Consider the following 21,377-nt stretch of genomic DNA (forward strand, 5'->3'; position numbering starts at 1 on the left):
AAGAACAGCAGCTGAAGTACCTGTTACTGATATGATACCCAGGAACACCGAGTTGACACATTTCTTTATTGGCCGATCACAACAAGCAAGGCTAAGAGGATAAGGCTGGCTTATTTCCATGACACTTTTCTTGTTTTACAGCCTGCTCTGACTCCGGTGAAACTTTTTCATTAGCTTCTCTGTAAAAGGAGAAAGTCCAATTCAACGTCCCGCCCTACTGCTGCAAGTATACCATTTGGTTTGTGGAGCTGAAAAAATTGAATTGGAAGGTACGATGCTCTCCGAAGCTAAGAGCCGCTGCCGGGCTTCTTTCGGCAGAAGCGGCGCTAAGAGAGCACTGTGAGCGGTACAATCGTCTTTGCGCGAAGAAGCCGCTTCTATGGCTCCAGGAGCCGGAGAGAGCGGGAGCATCGCAAAGGTGAAGAAGGAAGCTGTACAACACTGGGATTGTGTGCGCAGCTTGCCAACTGATAGAAAACAGTACCTTACACTTTCCTGACGTTTCCAATCACATGAATCTTCGATTGGAAGCTGTTTTGGACAACTTTTCTTTCCTTCATGCCAAACACTTGGCAGACCTCCGTGCAACGTCCAGAAGACGATGGGAGATGTTTTCTGTGCTCCCGCAGGTTTTCCTTGCCAGACAGAGTGGAAAAGCTTTCTGCTAGGATGTAGACCACAAAAGACGCTAAAGACGAAGGTACGATGCTCTCCGGAGCTAAGAGCCGCTGCCGGGCTTCTTTCGGCAGAAGCGGAGCTAAGAGAGCACTGTGAGCGGTACAATCGTCTTTGCGCGAAGAAGCCGCTTCTTCGGCTCCGGGAGCCGGAGAGAGCGGCAGCATCGGAAAGGTGAAGAAGGAAGCTGTACAACACTGGGATTGTGTGCGCAGCTTGCCAACTGATAGAAAACAGTACCTTACCACTTTCCTGACGTTTCCAATCACATGAATCTTCGATTGGAAGCTGTTTTGGACAACTTTTCTTTCCTTCATGCCAAACACTTGGCAGACCTCCGTGCAACGTCCAGAAGACGATGGGAGATGTTTTCTGTGCTCCCGCAGGTTTTCCTTGCCAGACAGAGTGGAAAAGCTTTCTGCTAGGATGTAGACCACAAAAGACGCTAAAGACGAAGGTACGATGCTCTCCGGAGCTAAGAGCCGCTGCCGGGCTTCTTTCGGCAGAAGCGGCGCTAAGAGAGCACTGTGAGCGGTACAATCGTCTTTGCGCGAAGAAGCCGCTTCTTCGGCTCCGGGAGCCGGAGAGAGCGGCAGCATCGGAAAGGTGAAGAAGGAAGCTGTACAACACTGGGATTGTGTGCGCAGCTTGCCAACTGATAGAAAACAGTACCTTACACTTTCCTGACGTTTCCAATCACATGAATATTCGATTGGAAGCTGTTTTGGACAACTTTTCTTTCCTTCATGCCAAACACTTGGCAGACCTCCGTGCAACGTCCAGAAGACGATGGGAGATGTTTTCTGTGCTCCCGCAGGTTTTCCTTGCCAGACAGAGTGGAAAAGCTTTCTGCTAGGATGTAGACCACAAAAGACGCTAAAGACGAAGGTACGATGCTCTCCGGAGCTAAGAGCCGCTGCCGGGCTTCTTTCGGCAGAAGCGGCGCTAAGAGAGCACTGTGAGCGGTACAATCGTCTTTGCGCGAAGAAGCCGCTTCTTCGGCTCCGGGAGCCGGAGAGAGCGGCAGCATCGGAAAGGTGAAGAAGGAAGCTGTACAACACTGGGATTGTGTGCGCAGTTTGCCAACTGATAGAAAACAGTACCTTACCACTTTCCTGACGTTTCCAATCACATGAATATTCGATTGGAAGCTGTTTTGGACAACTTTTCTTTCCTTCATGCCAAACACTTGGCAGACCTCCGTGCAACGTCCAGAACTCGATGGGAGATGTTTTCTGTGCTCGCGCAGGTTTTCCTTGCCAGACAGAGTGGAAAAGCTTTCTGCTAGGATGTAGACCACAAAAGACGCTAAAGACGAAGGTACGATGCTCTCCGGAGCTAAGAGCCGCTGCCGGGCTTCTTTCGGCAGAAGCGGCGCTAAGAGAGCACTGTGAGCGGTACAATCGTCTTTGCGCGAAGAAGCCGCTTCTTCGGCTCCGGGAGCCGGAGAGAGCGGCAGCATCGGAAAGGTGAAGAAGGAAGCTGTACAACACTGGGATTGTGTGCGCAGCTTGCCAACTGATAGAAAACAGTACCTTACACTTTCCTGACGTTTCCAATCACATGAATCTTCGATTGGAAGCTGTTTTGGACAACTTTTCTTTCCTTCATGCCAAACACTTGGCAGACCTCCGTGCAACGTCCAGAAGACGATGGGAGATGTTTTCTGTGCTCCCGCAGGTTTTCCTTGCCAGACAGAGTGGAAAAGCTTTCTGCTAGGATGTAGACCACAAAAGACGCTAAAGACGAAGGTACGATGCTCTCCGGAGCTAAGAGCCGCTGCCGGGCTTCTTTCGGCAGAAGCGGCACTAAGAGAGCACTGTGAGCGGTACAATCGTCTTTGCGCGAAGAAGCCGCTTCTTCGGCTCCGGGAGCCGGAGAGAGCGGCAGCATCGGAAAGGTGAAGAAGGAAGCTGTACAACACTGGGATTGTGTGCGCAGCTTGCCAACTGATAGAAAACAGTACCTTACCACTTTCCTGACGTTTCCAATCACATGAATCTTCGATTGGAAGCTGTTTTGGACAACTTTTCTTTCCTTCATGCCAAACACTTGGCAGACCTCCGTGCAACGTCCAGAACTCGATGGGAGATGTTTTCTGTGCTCCCGCAGGTTTTCCTTGCCAGACAGAGTGGAAAAGCTTTCTGCTAGGATGTAGACCACAAAAGACGCTAAAGACGAAGGTACGATGCTCTCCGGAGCTAAGAGCCGCTGCCGGGCTTCTTTCGGCAGAAGCGGCGCTAAGAGAGCACTGTGAGCGGTACAATCGTCTTTGCGCGAAGAAGCCGCTTCTTCGGCTCCGGGAGCCGGAGAGAGCGGCAGCAACGGAAAACTGAAGAAGGAAGCTGTACAACACTGGGATTGTGTGCGCAGCTTGCCAACTGATAGAAAACAGTACCTTACACTTTCCTGACGTTTCCAATCACATGAATCTTCGATTGGAAGCTGTTTTGGACAACTTTTCTTTCCTTCATGCCAAACACTTGGCAGACCTCCGTGCAACGTCCAGAAGACGATGGGAGATGTTTTCTGTGCTCCCGCAGGTTTTCCTTGCCAGACAGAGTGGAAAAGCTTTCTGCTAGGATGTAGACCACAAAAGACGCTAAAGACGAAGGCACGATGCTCTCCGGAGCTAAGAGCCGCTGCCGGGCTTCTTTCGGCAGAAGCGGCGCTAAGAGAGCACTGTGAGCGGTACAATCGTCTTTGCGCGAAGAAGCCGCTTCTTCGGCTCCGGGAGCCGGAGAGAGCGGCAGCATCGGAAAGGTGAAGAAGGAAGCTGTACAACACTGGGATTGTGTGCGCAGCTTGCCAACTGATAGAAAACAGTACCTTACCACTTTCCTGACGTTTCCAATCACATGAATCTTCGATTGGAAGCTCTTTTGGACAACTTTTCTTTCCTTCATGCCAAACACTTGGCAGACCTCCGTGCAACGTCCAGAACTCGATGGGAGATGTTTTCTGTGCTCCCGCAGGTTTTCCTTGCCAGACAGAGTGGAAAAGCTTTCTGCTAGGATGTAGACCACAAAAGACGCTAAAGACGAAGGTACGATGCTCTCCGGAGCTAAGAGCCGCTGCCGGGCTTCTTTCGGCAGAAGCGGCGCTAAGAGAGCACTGTGAGCGGTACAATCGTCTTTGCGCGAAGAAGCCGCTTCTTCGGCTCCGGGAGCCGGAGAGAGCGGCAGCAACGGAAAACTGAAGAAGGAAGCTGTACAACACTGGGATTGTGTGCGCAGCTTGCCAACTGATAGAAAACAGTACCTTACACTTTCCTGACGTTTCCAATCACATGAATCTTCGATTGGAAGCTGTTTTGGACAACTTTTCTTTCCTTCATGCCAAACACTTGGCAGACCTCCGTGCAACGTCCAGAAGACGATGGGAGATGTTTTCTGTGCTCCCGCAGGTTTTCCTTGCCAGACAGAGTGGAAAAGCTTTCTGCTAGGATGTAGACCACAAAAGACGCTAAAGACGAAGGTACGATGCTCTCCGGAGCTAAGAGCCGCTGCCGGGCTTCTTTCGGCAGAAGCGGAGCTAAGAGAGCACTGTGAGCGGTACAATCGTCTTTGCGCGAAGAAGCCGCTTCTTCGGCTCCGGGAGCCGGAGAGAGCGGCAGCATCGGAAAGGTGAAGAAGGAAGCTGTACAACACTGGGATTGTGTGCGCAGCTTGCCAACTGATAGAAAACAGTACCTTACCACTTTCCTGACTTTTCCAATCACATGAATCTTCGATTGGAAGCTCTTTTGGACAACTTTTCTTTCCTTCATGCCAAACACTTGGCAGACCTCCGTGCAACGTCCAGAAGACGATGGGAGATGTTTTCTGTGCTCCCGCAGGTTTTCCTTGCCAGACAGAGTGGAAAAGCTTTCTGCTAGGATGTAGACCACAAAAGACGCTAAAGACGAAGGTACGATGCTCTCCGGAGCTAAGAGCCGCTGCCGGGCTTCTTTCGGCAGAAGCGGCGCTAAGAGAGCACTGTGAGCGGTACAATCGTCTTTGCGCGAAGAAGCCGCTTCTTCGGCTCCGGGAGCCGGAGAGAGCGGCAGCATCGGAAAGGTGAAGAAGGAAGCTGTACAACACTGGGATTGTGTGCGCAGCTTGCCAACTGATAGAAAACAGTACCTTACACTTTCCTGACGTTTCCAATCACATGAATCTTCGATTGGAAGCTGTTTTGGACAACTTTTCTTTCCTTCATGCCAAACACTTGGCAGACCTCCGTGCAACGTCCAGAACACGATGGGAGATGTTTTCTGTGCTCCCGCAGGTTTTCCTTGCCAGACAGAGTGGAAAAGCTTTCTGCTAGGATGTAGACCACAAAAGATGCTAAAGACGAAGGTACGATGCTCTCCGGAGCTAAGAGCCGCTGCCGGGCTTCTTTCGGCAGAAGCGGCGCTAAGAGAGCACTGTGAGCGGTACAATCGTCTTTGCGCGAAGAAGCCGCTTCTTCGGCTCCGGGAGCCGGAGAGAGCGGCAGCATCGGAAAGGTGAAGAAGGAAGCTGTACAACACTGGGATTGTGTGCGCAGCTTGCCAACTGATAGAAAACAGTACCTTACACTTTCCTGACGTTTCCAATCACATGAATCTTCGATTGGAAGCTGTTTTGGACAACTTTTCTTTCCTTCATGCCAAACACTTGGCAGACCTCCGTGCAACGTCCAGAAGACGATGGGAGATGTTTTCTGTGCTCCCGCAGGTTTTCCTTGCCAGACAGAGTGGAAAAGCTTTCTGCTAGGATGTAGACCACAAAAGACGCTAAAGACGAAGGTACGATGCTCTCCGGAGCTAAGAGCCGCTGCCGGGCTTCTTTCGGCAGAAGCGGCGCTAAGAGAGCACTGTGAGCGGTACAATCGTCTTTGCGCGAAGAAGCCGCTTCTTCGGCTCCGGGAGCCGGAGAGAGCGGCAGCAACGGAAAACTGAAGAAGGAAGCTGTACAACACTGGGATTGTGTGCGCAGCTTGCCAACTGATAGAAAACAGTACCTTACACTTTCCTGACGTTTCCAATCACATGAATCTTCGATTGGAAGCTGTTTTGGACAACTTTTCTTTCCTTCATGCCAAACACTTGGCAGACCTCCGTGCAACGTCCAGAAGACGATGGGAGATGTTTTCTGTGCTCCCGCAGGTTTTCCTTGCCAGACAGAGTGGAAAAGCTTTCTGCTAGGATGTAGACCACAAAAGACGCTAAAGACGAAGGTACGATGCTCTCCGGAGCTAAGAGCCGCTGCCGGGCTTCTTTCGGCAGAAGCGGCGCTAAGAGAGCACTGTGAGCGGTACAATCGTCTTTGCGCGAAGAAGCCGCTTCTTCGGCTCCGGGAGCCGGAGAGAGCGGCAGCATCGGAAAACTGAAGAAGGAAGCTGTACAACACTGGGATTGTGTGCGCAGCTTGCCAACTGATAGAAAACAGTACCTTACACTTTCCTGACGTTTCCAATCACACGAATCTTCGATTGGAAGCTGTTTTGGACAACTTTTCTTTCCTTCATGCCAAACACTTGGCAGACCTCCGTGCAACGTCCAGAAGACGATGGGAGATGTTTTCTGTGCTCCCGCAGGTTTTCCTTGCCAGACAGAGTGGAAAAGCTTTCTGCTAGGATGTAGACCACAAAAGACGCTAAAGACGAAGGTACGATGCTCTCCGGAGCTAAGAGCCGCTGCCGGGCTTCTTTCGGCAGAAGCGGCGCTAAGAGAGCACTGTGAGCGGTACAATCGTCTTTGCGCGAAGAAGCCGCTTCTTCGGCTCCGGGAGCCGGAGAGAGCGGCAGCATCGGAAAGGTGAAGAAGGAAGCTGTACAACACTGGGATTGTGTGCGCAGCTTGCCAACTGATAGAAAACAGTACCTTACACTTTCCTGACGTTTCCAATCACAGGAATCTTCGATTGGAAGCTGTTTTGGACAACTTTTCTTTCCTTCATGCCAAACACTTGGCAGACCTCCGTGCAACGTCCAGAACACGATGGGAGATGTTTTCTGTGCTCCCGCAGGTTTTCCTTGCCAGACAGAGTGGAAAAGCTTTCTGCTAGGATGTAGACCACAAAAGACGCTAAAGACGAAGGTACGATGCTCTCCGGAGCTAAGAGCCGCTGCCGGGCTTCTTTCGGCAGAAGCGGCGCTAAGAGAGCACTGTGAGCGGTACAATCGTCTTTGCGCGAAGAAGCCGCTTCTTCGGCTCCGGGAGCCGGAGAGAGCGGCAGCATCGGAAAGGTGAAGAAGGAAGCTGTACAACACTGGGATTGTGTGCGCAGCTTGCCAACTGATAGAAAACAGTACCTTACACTTTCCTGACGTTTCCAATCACATGAATCTTCGATTGGAAGCTGTTTTGGACAACTTTTCTTTCCTTCATGCCAAACACTTGGCAGACCTCCGTGCAACGTCCAGAAGACGATGGGAGATGTTTTCTGTGCTCCCGCAGGTTTTCCTTGCCAGACAGAGTGGAAAAGCTTTCTGCTAGGATGTAGACCACAAAAGACGCTAAAGACGAAGGTACGATGCTCTCCGGAGCTAAGAGCCGCTGCCGGGCTTCTTTCGGCAGAAGCGGCGCTAAGAGAGCACTGTGAGCGGTACAATCGTCTTTGCGCGAAGAAGCCGCTTCTTCGGCTCCGGGAGCCGGAGAGAGCGGCAGCAACGGAAAACTGAAGAAGGAAGCTGTACAACACTGGGATTGTGTGCGCAGCTTGCCAACTGATAGAAAACAGTACCTTACACTTTCCTGACGTTTCCAATCACATGAATCTTCGATTGGAAGCTGTTTTGGACAACTTTTCTTTCCTTCATGCCAAACACTTGGCAGACCTCCGTGCAACGTCCAGAAGACGATGGGAGATGTTTTCTGTGCTCCCGCAGGTTTTCCTTGCCAGACAGAGTGGAAAAGCTTTCTGCTAGGATGTAGACCACAAAAGACGCTAAAGACGAAGGTACGATGCTCTCCGGAGCTAAGAGCCGCTGCCGGGCTTCTTTCGGCAGAAGCGGCGCTAAGAGAGCACTGTGAGCGGTACAATCGTCTTTGCGCGAAGAAGCCGCTTCTTCGGCTCCGGGAGCCGGAGAGAGCGGCAGCATCGGAAAACTGAAGAAGGAAGCTGTACAACACTGGGATTGTGTGCGCAGCTTGCCAACTGATAGAAAACAGTACCTTACACTTTCCTGACGTTTCCAATCACACGAATCTTCGATTGGAAGCTGTTTTGGACAACTTTTCTTTCCTTCATGCCAAACACTTGGCAGACCTCCGTGCAACGTCCAGAAGACGATGGGAGATGTTTTCTGTGCTCCCGCAGGTTTTCCTTGCCAGACAGAGTGGAAAAGCTTTCTGCTAGGATGTAGACCACAAAAGACGCTAAAGACGAAGGTACGATGCTCTCCGGAGCTAAGAGCCGCTGCCGGGCTTCTTTCGGCAGAAGCGGCGCTAAGAGAGCACTGTGAGCGGTACAATCGTCTTTGCGCGAAGAAGCCGCTTCTTCGGCTCCGGGAGCCGGAGAGAGCGGCAGCATCGGAAAGGTGAAGAAGGAAGCTGTACAACACTGGGATTGTGTGCGCAGCTTGCCAACTGATAGAAAACAGTACCTTACCACTTTCCTGACGTTTCCAATCACATGAATCTTCGATTGGAAGCTGTTTTGGACAACTTTTCTTTCCTTCATGCCAAACACTTGGCAGACCTCCGTGCAACGTCCAGAAGACGATGGGAGATGTTTTCTGTGCTCCCGCAGGTTTTCCTTGCCAGACAGAGTGGAAAAGCTTTCTGCTAGGATGTAGACCACAAAAGACGCTAAAGACGAAGGCACGATGCTCTCCGGAGCTAAGAGCCGCTGCCGGGCTTCTTTCGGCAGAAGCGGCGCTAAGAGAGCACTGTGAGCGGTACAATCGTCTTTGCGCGAAGAAGCCGCTTCTTCGGCTCCGGGAGCCGGAGAGAGCGGCAGCATCGCAAAGGTGAAGAAGGAAGCTGTACAACACTGGGATTGTGTGCGCAGCTTGCCAACTGATAGAAAACAGTACCTTACCACTTTCCTGACGTTTCCAATCACATGAATCTTCGATTGGAAGCTGTTTTGGACAACTTTTCTTTCCTTCATGCCAAACACTTGGCAGACCTCCGTGCAACGTCCAGAAGACGATGGGAGATGTTTTCTGTGCTCCCGCAGGTTTTCCTTGCCAGACAGAGTGGAAAAGCTTTCTGCTAGGATGTAGACCACAAAAGACGCTAAAGACGAAGGCACGATGCTCTCCGGAGCTAAGAGCCGCTGCCGGGCTTCTTTCGGCAGAAGCGGCGCTAAGAGAGCACTGTGAGCGGTACAATCGTCTTTGCGCGAAGAAGCCGCTTCTTCGGCTCCGGGAGCCGGAGAGAGCGGCAGCATCGGAAAGGTGAAGAAGGAAGCTGTACAACACTGGGATTGTGTGCGCAGCTTGCCAACTGATAGAAAACAGTACCTTACACTTTCCTGACGTTTCCAATCACATGAATCTTCGATTGGAAGCTGTTTTGGACAACTTTTCTTTCCTTCATGCCAAACACTTGGCAGACCTCCGTGCAACGTCCAGAAGACGATGGGAGATGTTTTCTGTGCTCCCGCAGGTTTTCCTTGCCAGACAGAGTGGAAAAGCTTTCTGCTAGGATGTAGACCACAAAAGACGCTAAAGACGAAGGTACGATGCTCTCCGGAGCTAAGAGCCGCTGCCGGGCTTCTTTCGGCAGAAGCGGCGCTAAGAGAGCACTGTGAGCGGTACAATCGTCTTTGCGCGAAGAAGCCGCTTCTTCGGCTCCGGGAGCCGGAGAGAGCGGCAGCATCGCAAAGGTGAAGAAGGAAGCTGTACAACACTGGGATTGTGTGCGCAGCTTGCCAACTGATAGAAAACAGTACCTTACACTTTCCTGACGTTTCCAATCACATGAATCTTCGATTGGAAGCTGTTTTGGACAACTTTTCTTTCCTTCATGCCAAACACTTGGCAGACCTCCGTGCAACGTCCAGAAGACGATGGGAGATGTTTTCTGTGCTCCCGCAGGTTTTCCTTGCCAGACAGAGTGGAAAAGCTTTCTGCTAGGATGTAGACCACAAAAGACGCTAAAGACGCAGGTACGATGCTCTCCGGAGCTAAGAGCCGCTGCCGGGCTTCTTTCGGCAGAAGCGGCGCTAAGAGAGCACTGTGAGCGGTACAATCGTCTTTGCGCGAAGAAGCCGCTTCTTCGGCTCCGGGAGCCGGAGAGAGCGGCAGCATCGGAAAACTGAAGAAGGAAGCTGTACAACACTGGGATTGTGTGCGCAGCTTGCCAACTGATAGAAAACAGTACCTTACACTTTCCTGACGTTTCCAATCGCAGGAATCTTCGATTGGAAGCTGTTTTGGACAACTTTTCTTTCCTTCATGCCAAACACTTGGCAGACCTCCGTGCAACGTCCAGAAGACGATGGGAGATGTTTTCTGTGCTCCCGCAGGTTTTCCTTGCCAGACAGAGTGGAAAAGCTTTCTGCTAGGATGTAGACCACAAAAGACGCTAAAGACGAAGGTACGATGCTCTCCGGAGCTAAGAGCCGCTCCTGGGCTTCTTTCGGCAGAAGCGGCACTAAGAGAGCACTGTGACCGGCACAATCGTCTTTGCGCGAAGAAGCCGCTTCTTCGGCTCCGGGAGCCGGAGAGAGCGGCAGCATCGGAAAGGTGAAGAAGGAAGCTGTACAACACTGGGATTGTGTGCGCAGCTTGCCAACTGATAGAAAACAGTACCTTACACTTTCCTGACGTTTCCAATCACATGAACATGTAGTGGAAAAGCTTTTTGCTAAGATGTAGACGACAAGAGAGGCTAAAGACTGGATGTGAGCAAATGACACCCATCTCTATAAAAGGCAATTAGGAGGACTCGGAATAGTAGAAACCAGCCAGCCTCCTTTTTATCCCCAGGAAGTTGATGAAGCAGCTCTTCCTGGAAAACCTTGCCAGGCACATGCAAGACGACAAAATAATGTAGTTAGCATGATTTTTCAGGGGAATTTCATGGTGAACATCACTTTAAACTCCTCTGATGAATCAACTTGACTGGTAGATGAAGGGAATATTATCTGCCTGGGCTTCAGGGAGGTTTTTGACATATCTCTACATGGCAGCACGCATCCATATGGAAGCAATAGTGCAAAGGGGAGGGAACCAGTGTCTTTTCAGTGATGCTGAGTGAAAAAAACAAGAGGCAGTGGGCACTCTCTGAAATACAGGAGATTGCCATTGACCATCAGCAAATGATTCTTTACTGTGAGGGTGACTGAACCACGGCACAGACTGCCCAGAAAGATTGTGGAGCCTGGATCTTTGAAGACATTAAAAGTACACCCAGATAGAATCCTGGGCAAGAGGCTCTAGGTATCCTGGTTTAGGCAGGGGGATTGGGCCTGGTTAGCCTCACCAACCCCTTCCACTCTCATTCATTCTGTGCTAGTGAATTCTCTTCAAGATGCATTTCAAGCACTTGCATGACAAAGTTCTGTGAAGACAGAGATCCAAATGGACACGGCATCTAAGTTCCTTAAGCAGTGTTCAAGAAGAATGTAAAACTCTGGGACGAGTGTCTCTTCCCTAACTGAATCCCTTTCATGGGAAAATTCCCAGCTCTAGAAAGATCTTCTGATACGCATGCTTAAGACTGACACTGGCTGAGCAAATTTCTCCCTATGTGTATCCAAGACCAGTTAGGATCTTCACCCAAAGTGCTGTCAACATAGTCACAGAATGTCTATTGTTAAGAAGTGACAACTTCCATCAGCATGGCAACTATTGGTCCACCAAATGGATGAATGGATGGGAATTATCTACTTGGGTTAAAAACAAAAAGAAAGAGTTGGTCTTTAGTTATCAATTTCATTGCAATATTATAAGGGAAGAAAAAGACCTAAGTCCTTGACTTTCTTAACTCGAGGAAAGATTTTAAGAATTCCTTGTAAAAATGTGTGATCACAATCAGACTATTGAAACCATCTGAGTTGGGAAAAGAGTTCACAAATTGTCTAGAGAGTGGCAAAGAAGCCAAGAAAAATAGGAAAGAAACAAAAAGAGAGCAGAAGCGTCAGCTTCATTGTACAAGCTCGTTCTAGAAGTGGTCTGCTGGGAAAAGGAGGCCCCAGTTGAATTTCCAATGTATTCCTGCGCTTGATTCAGTAACCGGTCAATGTAAAAACCAATCCTTTTGTACAACTTCTTCCAGCAACAAAAACTCCAACAGGTTGACACTACCATCATGCCTGTTCCAGACATATTTCAAAGAGAAATGATGATTTTCTTGAAAACCTACTTGCATAAAAGTTGCAAGATGGTGGAGGGATTCCCACATCCTCCTGCCTCCATCTGGCTTGAAAGTAGATTTGATAAAATATGCAACAAAGCACATGATTTATAAGGTAGAGTCAAATGGATGATTTGGGAATTGATCTCTTGTTGATAGTAAACTTCATATCCACTCTGTGTGACCTTTCTAAAACAAAATGTGGAGCTGAGGCATGAATCTGCCACAACAATTGTAAAGCAAACATACACACTCCCCTTCACATGCCCCCCCTTCCACACACACCTAGGCACACACAGAGATCAGCATAGCAGATCATGAACACCTTGGAAAAGACTGAAATGCTCAATGCCTCTCTTGATGGGCAAAAGAGCTGGTGCAGTAATTCAAATGCCTGGTACAGAAATTCTGTTTCATATTTAGCTCCTATTTAAAACACAGCTTTTCATTTCATTCTATTTACAGAATATTTTCATGTCATTTGCTTCTTTAAAATTACTTAGTTCTCACCTGTTGTATGTCTAGGAATATTTTCTTCCAAAAATAGAAAAAAATAGATGCTATCTTTTCAGCAGAAAACATTGGTTGATACAATTTGAAACCATCATGATATGGAAGAATTGTTCTGTCCCTCTCGAAGGTGGAAGAAGCATTTGGATCACAGATCATCTACAATGAAATACTTGACATGTTTAAGATGCTTTCAATCAATTTTGATCGTCAATTGCTTCTTCGTTGTAAACAGTCATTTTTCAGTGAAGGGAAAGTGTGTGTGGTATATCTACATGATGTGGTCAAACCCAGTTCCTACTAATGGCCAGGCTGAACTCCAGTAAATAATGTCCCGAATGATATTTTGCCGCCTTCTTTGGCACTTCATGAAATCTTACCATGATGAAGTGCTGAAACACAGAGATTTTCTCTTAGAGAGTGTCTCATGTTGTAACCCGTCCCATGGATTTTATGCTGTAATTCTTATCTCTTTTAAAATTTGCTATCTTCTGTACAGTTTTCATGAACCTTTCTGTTACAGTAGTGAAAATCACAGATAAATGTCATTTTGTACAACTTTGAATTTACCCCAAGAGCTGAGAGAAAACTTGCTCCTATACTTCAATCCCAGTTTCTTCTATAGTCCAACTTTGTTTCTCTACCATCAAGCTTCTCCTTTGTTGCTGCTCCAAGCCCCGTCCAAGCTGACCTTGAATACTTTCAGGGATGGGACACCCACAACTTCTCTGGGCAACCTGTCCCAGTGTTCCAGCACTCCCACAGTAAAAAAGGCCTTCCTTTCATCTAATATGTGTAGGAAATCATAAATCTAGGCATAGAAACTTGGAGTGCAAATTTGAAATTCTTTTGATTTGAAGCACATTTTAGATGAATACTGACTTACAGATGACTAAAAGATGTTGATGGGCATTTGAGCTGACAAGTTTTGAAAAAGTGCACGGAAATTAAAATTGAAACCACTAAAATTAAAAACTTCTTGCCATTTTCTTTTTCCTCTCCTCTTCAAAATTGCATATGTCAGATATCAGTGCTTCGTGCAAACCTCTCAGATGCTCTCAGAGAAAAAGCTTTTCTTTCAGACTAAGTTGTGGTTGACGTAGAACACTAGCAGGAGTGAAAGTTTTTCTGGGCATCGGGGCAGCACCTTCTCCTTGGATTTGTGTGCAGAAAGCATTTTATCCAAACTGGAAAATAGACCCAACTCTGTTCTATTCATCATTCTTACTGCATCAGGCCTGAAGATGCTGTGAAAAGTAGCCTGTGGACCTTGAAGATAGCGCATGTGAAACAGATGAGAGGTGATGGAGAAGTTGAGAGAAGAAAGAGCACATGGCCCAGTACGGACGCCAGAAAGTATTTCTTCATGTGATCATGGCAGATTGCAGGAGCCACTTGGTACTATCAAACCAGCCCGACTTGGCACTGGTGCCACCTTGGGTCTGGGAACCATCCTGCGTATCGTGGATTTTCAGGAGCCAGCCGGCCACTCCCAGCCACAGGCCCTTAAACACAGACCTCGGCCCTCTTACCTGGCCAAAAAAACTCACCTGCCCCGCTTCTGCATGGCACATTGCAGGAGCCACTTGGTAATATCAAACCAGCCCGACTTGGCACTGGTGCCACCTTGGGTCTGGGAACCATCCTGCATTTCATGGATTTTCAGGAGCCAGCAAGACACTCTTGGCCACAGGCCCCCAAACACAAACCTCGGCCCTTTTCCCTGGCAAAGAAAAGTCACCTGCCCTGCTTCTGCATGGCAGATTGCAGGAGCAACTTGGTACTATCAAACCAGCCCGACTTGGCAATGTTGCTACCTTGGGTCTGAGAAACATCCTGCGGATCGTGGATTTTCAGGAGCCAGCCGGCCTCTCCCAGCCACAGGCCCCCAAACACAATCCACGGCCCTTTTCCCTGGCAAACAACACTCACCTGCCCTGCTTCTCGATGGCAGATTGCAGGAGTCCCTGGGTAATTTCAATCCAGCCCGACTTGGCAGCATTTCCACCTTGCGTCTGGGAATCATCCTGCATATCAAAGAATTTCAGGAGTCAGCCGGCACTCTCAGTCACAGGCCCCCAAACACAAACCATGGCCCTTTTCCCTTGCAAACAAAACTCACCTGCCCCGCTTCTGGATGGCAGATTGCAGCAGCCACTTAGTCCTATCAAACCAGCCCGAATTGGCACTGTGTTGAAAGCGAAGGGAAGCCAACCCACCTTGTCGTTTATCAGCATTGACTCCAATTTACTGATTAAATCAGCCACTTTATATAACAGTGTTAATTAACTTCATGCATATTGCAAAATCCAAGCTCACTATAGGTTAACAGAGAAAACTCTAAGCCCTCCTTTTGTTTTACCATACCCATGATTGTTTCTTGCAAACAGGACCAGCGTTCCCACTGTGATATGAAAGTCAAGTATTGGAGAGTGCTTTTGTTACTTCTTTAGAAGGTTAGAATATGCCGAAAAGATGCTAGCTGGGGACTTGCAATTAATGAATTATTTGCTGTAAGTAGGTCAAATGACATGAGCTTTCAAAAAGGAAAAGTAGTCTTATTCCACCTGCCAATTCTAAAGTAGATTAATAAGCCTTAAGCAGAAGATGGATGTGAAGAGGGATATGACATGAAAGCTTAAGCAACACTGCTGACAGCAAAAGGCTTACCTGCTGCAGATACAGGAGACAAAATACTATTTGGACACAAACATTGCTATTCAGACGACAGTAAAATTCTGAGGGACAGCAAAATTTACTCAGTCATCATGACAGTAAAATTTGCTCCCATCAAAATGTGCTCATCAATTCTTAGTGTAAGCTAAGCACCTTAAGCAGAGGGTAGTTCAAGCCTAACTGGTATTTGATGGCAAAAAAGGCAACTTGGCCTGCGTTTCTCGCTTCTACTCCATTCAAAAGCTTACTCTGTCTCAGATTCCTTTGGTGGGATACCAACGCAAGCCGCCAAACTGCACGAAAATGATGATTTAAAGAAAGATAGATGAGAAAAATGGAATAATGGTTCATGTTCTTTTCCTTCCAACTGCTTTGTTTGCCCTTTTAAATTTTTGAAGTCCTTTCTGGTGTCACCATGGTTGCACTGCAGCAAGTGTTGGGCTGTAAGCTGTCCATATTGCCAGCTTCTGGACTGCCTTCAGAAAACTTCCCACTGGTTTTGTCTAGAAATCACAAGCAGTAGAGATGACAAAGACTGCAGAAACCTTCTCATCTCCTTCTAGAGCAAGACCATGTCTTTCAGCCACTCTTAACTAGACAACTTTCATCAGTCATGAGGGAGTCTCATGTTCAAGAGCTAAGCAGTGACAGCTGTAAATGACAAAAAGCAGACTGAAATTCTCTTGGGACTCCAGCAGAGAGCAATGAAGGAGGTTGAATTCACCTTCTTGGGAAGTTCTAAAATGCACGTTCACTTGAGCACAGGAGCTAAGCCATCGTAACCTTTGTTGAGTATGTCTGCGTAGACAGACATATTTAGACCATGTTATTTAAGCCACGTTATCATCTCTAGCTGCTAAGCTGCACTTCTTGCAAAGTATCTGCAACGTATTTTACAGGGTGGGCTTTGATGTGTAATCCCTGAGTAATATTGCAAAGAGAAGTACTTGGGGTGTGGGGTGGGGGGGGGGAGCTGCAACTCTTAGGTTTTTCAAATCATGGTTCCATTTGAAAGTCAAAAAAGATGTCAAACCTTTCTTTCCTAGACCTATTACCAGCACAAACTGTACCAGAATTTATGACCTGTAACTGTACCGTGGACGCTCTTTCTCTGGACTATTCCTTAAGAAACAAAGTCCTCACTAGAAATAAAACAAAATTAGCCAAGTATTGGCCTGGATTAGTTCCAAGGCTCTGTACTAAAGGCCAAACACGTGTAATAATAGTAACCAGTGGACTAAAAGTTAAGTCAATAGAGCATGACTCAGTTCAAAGACATCTTGTGTCCTAATGTTCTCACAGAAGACTGTAAAAACCTGTCTGTTTTTGTGGGTTTCTTTTATCCATTTAGCTGTACCTTCTACTTCTCTCCACTGTCTGAGAACATTGATGATAAGGTTGGATGACCTCATGTCAACTTGTAGAAGTAAAGAAAGAGAAGCCAGTAAAGAAAGGCAAATTTGTTAATTGCAGGTGGAAAGAGGGAGGCCAACAAAAGAAAACAAAAGAACAGTACTAATGAAATGCTCCCCTGTCTTCTGTGAAAAGTAAAGGCACAGACAAGAAAGAACAAGTGCAAAATTCTCACTAGAGAAACGCACTTGATCTGACTCAAGTATTTTGCGGTACATTTCTTGCTGTTTTCTCATGCCAAACATATTAACCATTGAAGGTGTCCCTTTCCTCTCTCTGGAATCCAGCTAGGAAGATGGCTGTGTCATTGCTGACAAGCAGCTATTCTCAGAGGTGTCCAGCTGAAAGTCCTAGATCAATTGATTTGCTCTGTCACTTTGATATGGCATGACTTACAGTTTCAGCACCTGAACTTGCCAGCCCTACAATTCTTTGCCCCTTGAATGCTTAGATAGGCTCCTTGGCAACTGGCATTTGTAAGGACTTGAAACTATGCAGAATTTGCACCGTGAGATGATGCCAAATGAGTCACACCAGTAGATTAAGTGGGGCATGCAAGGCAGAGAGAGGGAAATGAGAGCACAAGAAGAGAGTACACAAGAAGAGAGTACAATCTCCTTTTTTCTGAAACACTGAAGAGATCAAAGTGAACACAAATCCTCCTAGGGGTAGTTCTTGCAAAAGACTAAGAGTTCTTTTTGTGTTCACAGGCCTGGAATATTTAGCTTTGGATGACGGCAAAATGCAGATGACAAAACGAGGCCTTGAAGTCACATCCAGTATGAAGCAGTAGGAAAGAGGAAAGCAGCTGAGAGCGTCAGCCCTGCTAAGTAGTCTCAGTATTCTTCTTGACATGAGCAGAAATTTGAAATGAGTCTCTGAAAATGACAAAGGAGGCAGAAGAAAAGGGAGCGATGACTCCTCTGGCATAGTGCTTCCTAACAGGGATCTTCAAAATGTCAAGGTTGTATCATCCTTTCAACTGAAGGAAGGTATGAAAACAACAGGAAGGAAAAGGCATCCAATACTCTGGGCAGTGTACTTCTAGACAGAAAGGCCACTGATGGAAAAACCAACTAAACTGGCACCAATGCAGCAGCATTGTACTAAAGCCAGAAACGTCCAGCGCTTCGTTCTCTGCCATTCCATTCAGATGCACACAGCAGCTCTGCAACATTCCTACTGATCATCTCCTTGGCAAAGTGGCAGTGAGGGTCCGTGGTGATGCAGAGTCCCCAGGCAGATGCAAAGGAGAGCTGCTTTCTTGCAAAAACCAGGCTTTTGAAACACTCAGGCCTTTCTCATTTCCATAGCTTTAAGCCATAACAAACACAATTCAGCCAACCACCATGCACCACGCTGTGAACACACGACGCTTCTAGAACTTGTTGATCTACCTCGAAGTCAGCTGCCTCACCTTGCCACAGTCCTTTTCTACTTAGCCAAAGTAATGGGCCTCAGCCCAAGGCCTTCCTTTTGTAAGCTTCTAGCTCTATGCAGCAGCAAACCACTACTTTCTTCCGTGCCAAGACTTTAGGTAGACGATTTGCATCTGCCCTCCTTCCAGTGAAACCTAATGGGGAGAGAAAAGCCTCCCAGAGATGTTCAGTCATTCCATTTTCTAGACAGGCCAAATCCAAAGAAAAGCAAGCTATGGCATTGTGTACTTGCTCTTACAAAACACCTGCTGCCCTCTGACAATCAACTAGCAGAAAACCAGCCAAACTGAGACTTGAGGAAAACAACCCTTGGAAGGGAATAATGATGTGATCAATCAAGACAACACTTTTCCAGGCTACCGAGATACTGGAAATGTCAGCAAAGCCTTGAGAGCAAAGGCTGCACTAATGGGAAAAGGGTAAAAGAATCCCAAGAAAAACATGACCAAAGATTAAAACAATTCCAAGAAGAACATAGGCAACTAACCTGTTGAAGCCTTCAGAAAAACAGTGGCCGCTGATTTACATAGGCCATTCAAGTTAATTGACCCGTGCCCCTTCCACTCCCTTTTCGGCACCATATTGAGTGAATTGAGACCATGGAATCACAATTCCTTGGATTCTGTTCTTAACTTCAGGAGAGAAGAACAGCAGCTGAAGTACCTGTTACTGATATGATACCCAGGAACACCGAGTTGACACATTTCTTTATTGGCCGATCACAACAAGCAAGGCTAAGAGGATAAGGCTGGCTTATTTCCATGACACTTTTCTTGTTTTACAGCCTGTTCTGATTCCGATGAAACTTTTTCATTAGCTTCTCTCTAAAAGGAGAAAGTCCAATTCAACGTCCCGCCCTACTGCTGCAAGTATACCATTTGGTTTGTGGAGCTGAAAAATTTGAATTGGAAGGTACGATGCTCTCCGGAGCTAAGAGCCGCTCCCGGGCTTCTTTCGGCAGAAGCGGCGCTAAGAGAGCACTGTGAGCGGTACAATCGTCTTTGCGCGAAGAAGCCGCTTCTTCGGCTCCGGGAGCCGGAGAGAGTGGCAGCATCGGAAAGGTGAAGAAAGAAGCTGTACAACACTGGGATTGTGTGCGCAGCTTGCCAACTGATAGAAAACAGTACCTTACACTTTCCTGACGTTTCCAATCACATGAATCTTCGATTGGAAGCTGTTTTGGACAACTTTTCTTTCCTTCATGCCAAACACTTGGCAGACCTCCGTGCAACGTCCAGAAGACGATGGGAGATGTTTTCTGTGCTCCCGCAGGTTTTCCTTGCCAGACAGAGTGGAAAAGCTTTCTGCTAGGATGTAGACCACAAAAGACGCTAAAGACGAAGGTACGATGCTCTCCGGAGCTAAGAGCCGCTGCCGGGCTTCTTTCGGCAGAAGCGGCACTAAGAGAGCACTGTGAGCGGTACAATCGTCTTTGCGCGAAGAAGCCGCTTCTTCGGCTCCGGGAGCCGGAGAGAGCGGCAGCATCGCACAGGTGAAGAAGGAAGCTGTACAACACTGGGATTGTGTGCGCAGCTTGCCAACTGATAGAAAACAGTACCTTACAACTTTCCTGACGTTTCCAATCACATGAATCTTCGATTGGAAGCTGTTTTGGACAACTTTTCTTTCCTTCATGCCAAACACTTGGCAGACCTCCGTGCAACGTCCAGAAGACGATGGGAGATGTTTTCTGTGCTCCCGCAGGTTTTCCTTGCCAGACAGAGTGGAAAAGCTTTCTGCTAGGATGTAGACCACAAAAGACGCTAAAGACGAAGGCACGATGCTCTCCGGAGCTAAGAGCCGCTGCCGGGCTTCTTTCGGCAGAAGCGGCGCTAAGAGAGCACTGTGAGCGGTACAATCGTCTTTGCGCGAAGAAGCCGCTTCTTCGGCTCCGGGAGCCGGAGAGAGCGGCAGCATCGGAAAGGTGAAGAAGGAAGCTGTACAACACTGGGATTGTGTGCGCAGCTTGCCAACTGATAGAAAACAGTACCTTACACTTTCCTGACGTTTCCAATCACATGAATCTTCGATTGGAAGCTGTTTTGGACAACTTTTCTTTCCTTCATGCCAAACACTTGGCAGACCTCCGTGCAACGTCCAGAAGACGATGGGAGATGTTTTCTGTGCTCCCGCAGGTTTTCCTTGCCAGACAGAGTGGAAAAGCTTTCTGCTAGGATGTAGACCACAAAAGAGGCTAAAGACGAAGGTACGATGCTCTCCGGAGCTAAGAGCCGCTGCCGGGCTTCTTTCGGCAGAAGCGGCGCTAAGAGAGCACTGTGAGCGGTACAATCATCTTTGCGCGAAGAAGCCGCTTCTTCGGCTCCGGGAGCCGGAGAGAGCGGCAGCATCGCAAAGGTGAAGAAGGAAGCTGTATTGCACTGGGATTGTGTGCGCAGCTTGCCAACTGATAGAAAACAGTACCTTACACTTTCCTGACGTTTCCAATCACATGAATCTTCGATTGGAAGCTGTTTTGGACAACTTTTCTTTCCTTCATGCCAAACACTTGGCAGACCTCCGTGCAACGTCCAGAAGACGATGGGAGATGTTTTCTGTGCTCCCGCAGGTTTTCCTTGCCAGACAGAGTGGAAAAGCTTTCTGCTAGGATGTAGACCACAAAAGACGCTAAAGACGTAGGTACGATGCTCTCCGGAGCTAAGAGCCGCTGCCGGGCTTCTTTCGGCAGAAGCGGCGCTAAGAGAGCACTGTGAGCGGTACAATCGTCTTTGCGCGAAGAAGCCGCTTCTTCGGCTCCGGGAGCCGGAGAGAGCGGCAACATCGGAAAACTGAAGAAGGAAGCTGTACAACACTGGGATTGTGTGCGCAGCTTGCCAACTGATAGAAAACAGTACCTTACACTTTCCTGACGTTTCCAATCGCAGGAATCTTCGATTGGAAGCTGTTTTGGACAACTTTTCTTTCCTTCATGCCAAACACTTGGCAGACCTCCGTGCAACGTCCAGAAGACGATGGGAGATGTTTTCTGTGCTCCCGCAGGTTTTCCTTGCCAGACAGAGTGGAAAAGCTTTCTGCTAGGATGTAGACCACAAAAGACGCTAAAGACGAAGGTACGATGCTCTCCGGAGCTAAGAGCCGCTCCCGGGCTTCTTTCGGCAGAAGCGGCACTAAGAGAGCACTGTGACCGGCACAATCGTCTTTGCGCGAAGAAGCCGCTTCTTCGGCTCCGGGAGCCGGAGAGAGCGGCAGCATCGGAAAGGTGAAGAAGGAAGCTGTACAACACTGGGATTGTGTGCGCAGCTTGCCAACTGATAGAAAACAGTACCTTACACTTTCCTGACGTTTCCAATCACATGAACATGTAGTGGAAAAGCTTTTTGCTAAGATGTAGACGACAAGAGAGGCTAAAGACTGGATGTGAGCAAATGACA

Source organism: Ammospiza nelsoni, chromosome 6 (assembly GCF_027579445.1).
Source record: "Ammospiza nelsoni isolate bAmmNel1 chromosome 6, bAmmNel1.pri, whole genome shotgun sequence".
NCBI classification, from domain to species: Eukaryota; Metazoa; Chordata; class Aves; order Passeriformes; family Passerellidae; genus Ammospiza; species Ammospiza nelsoni.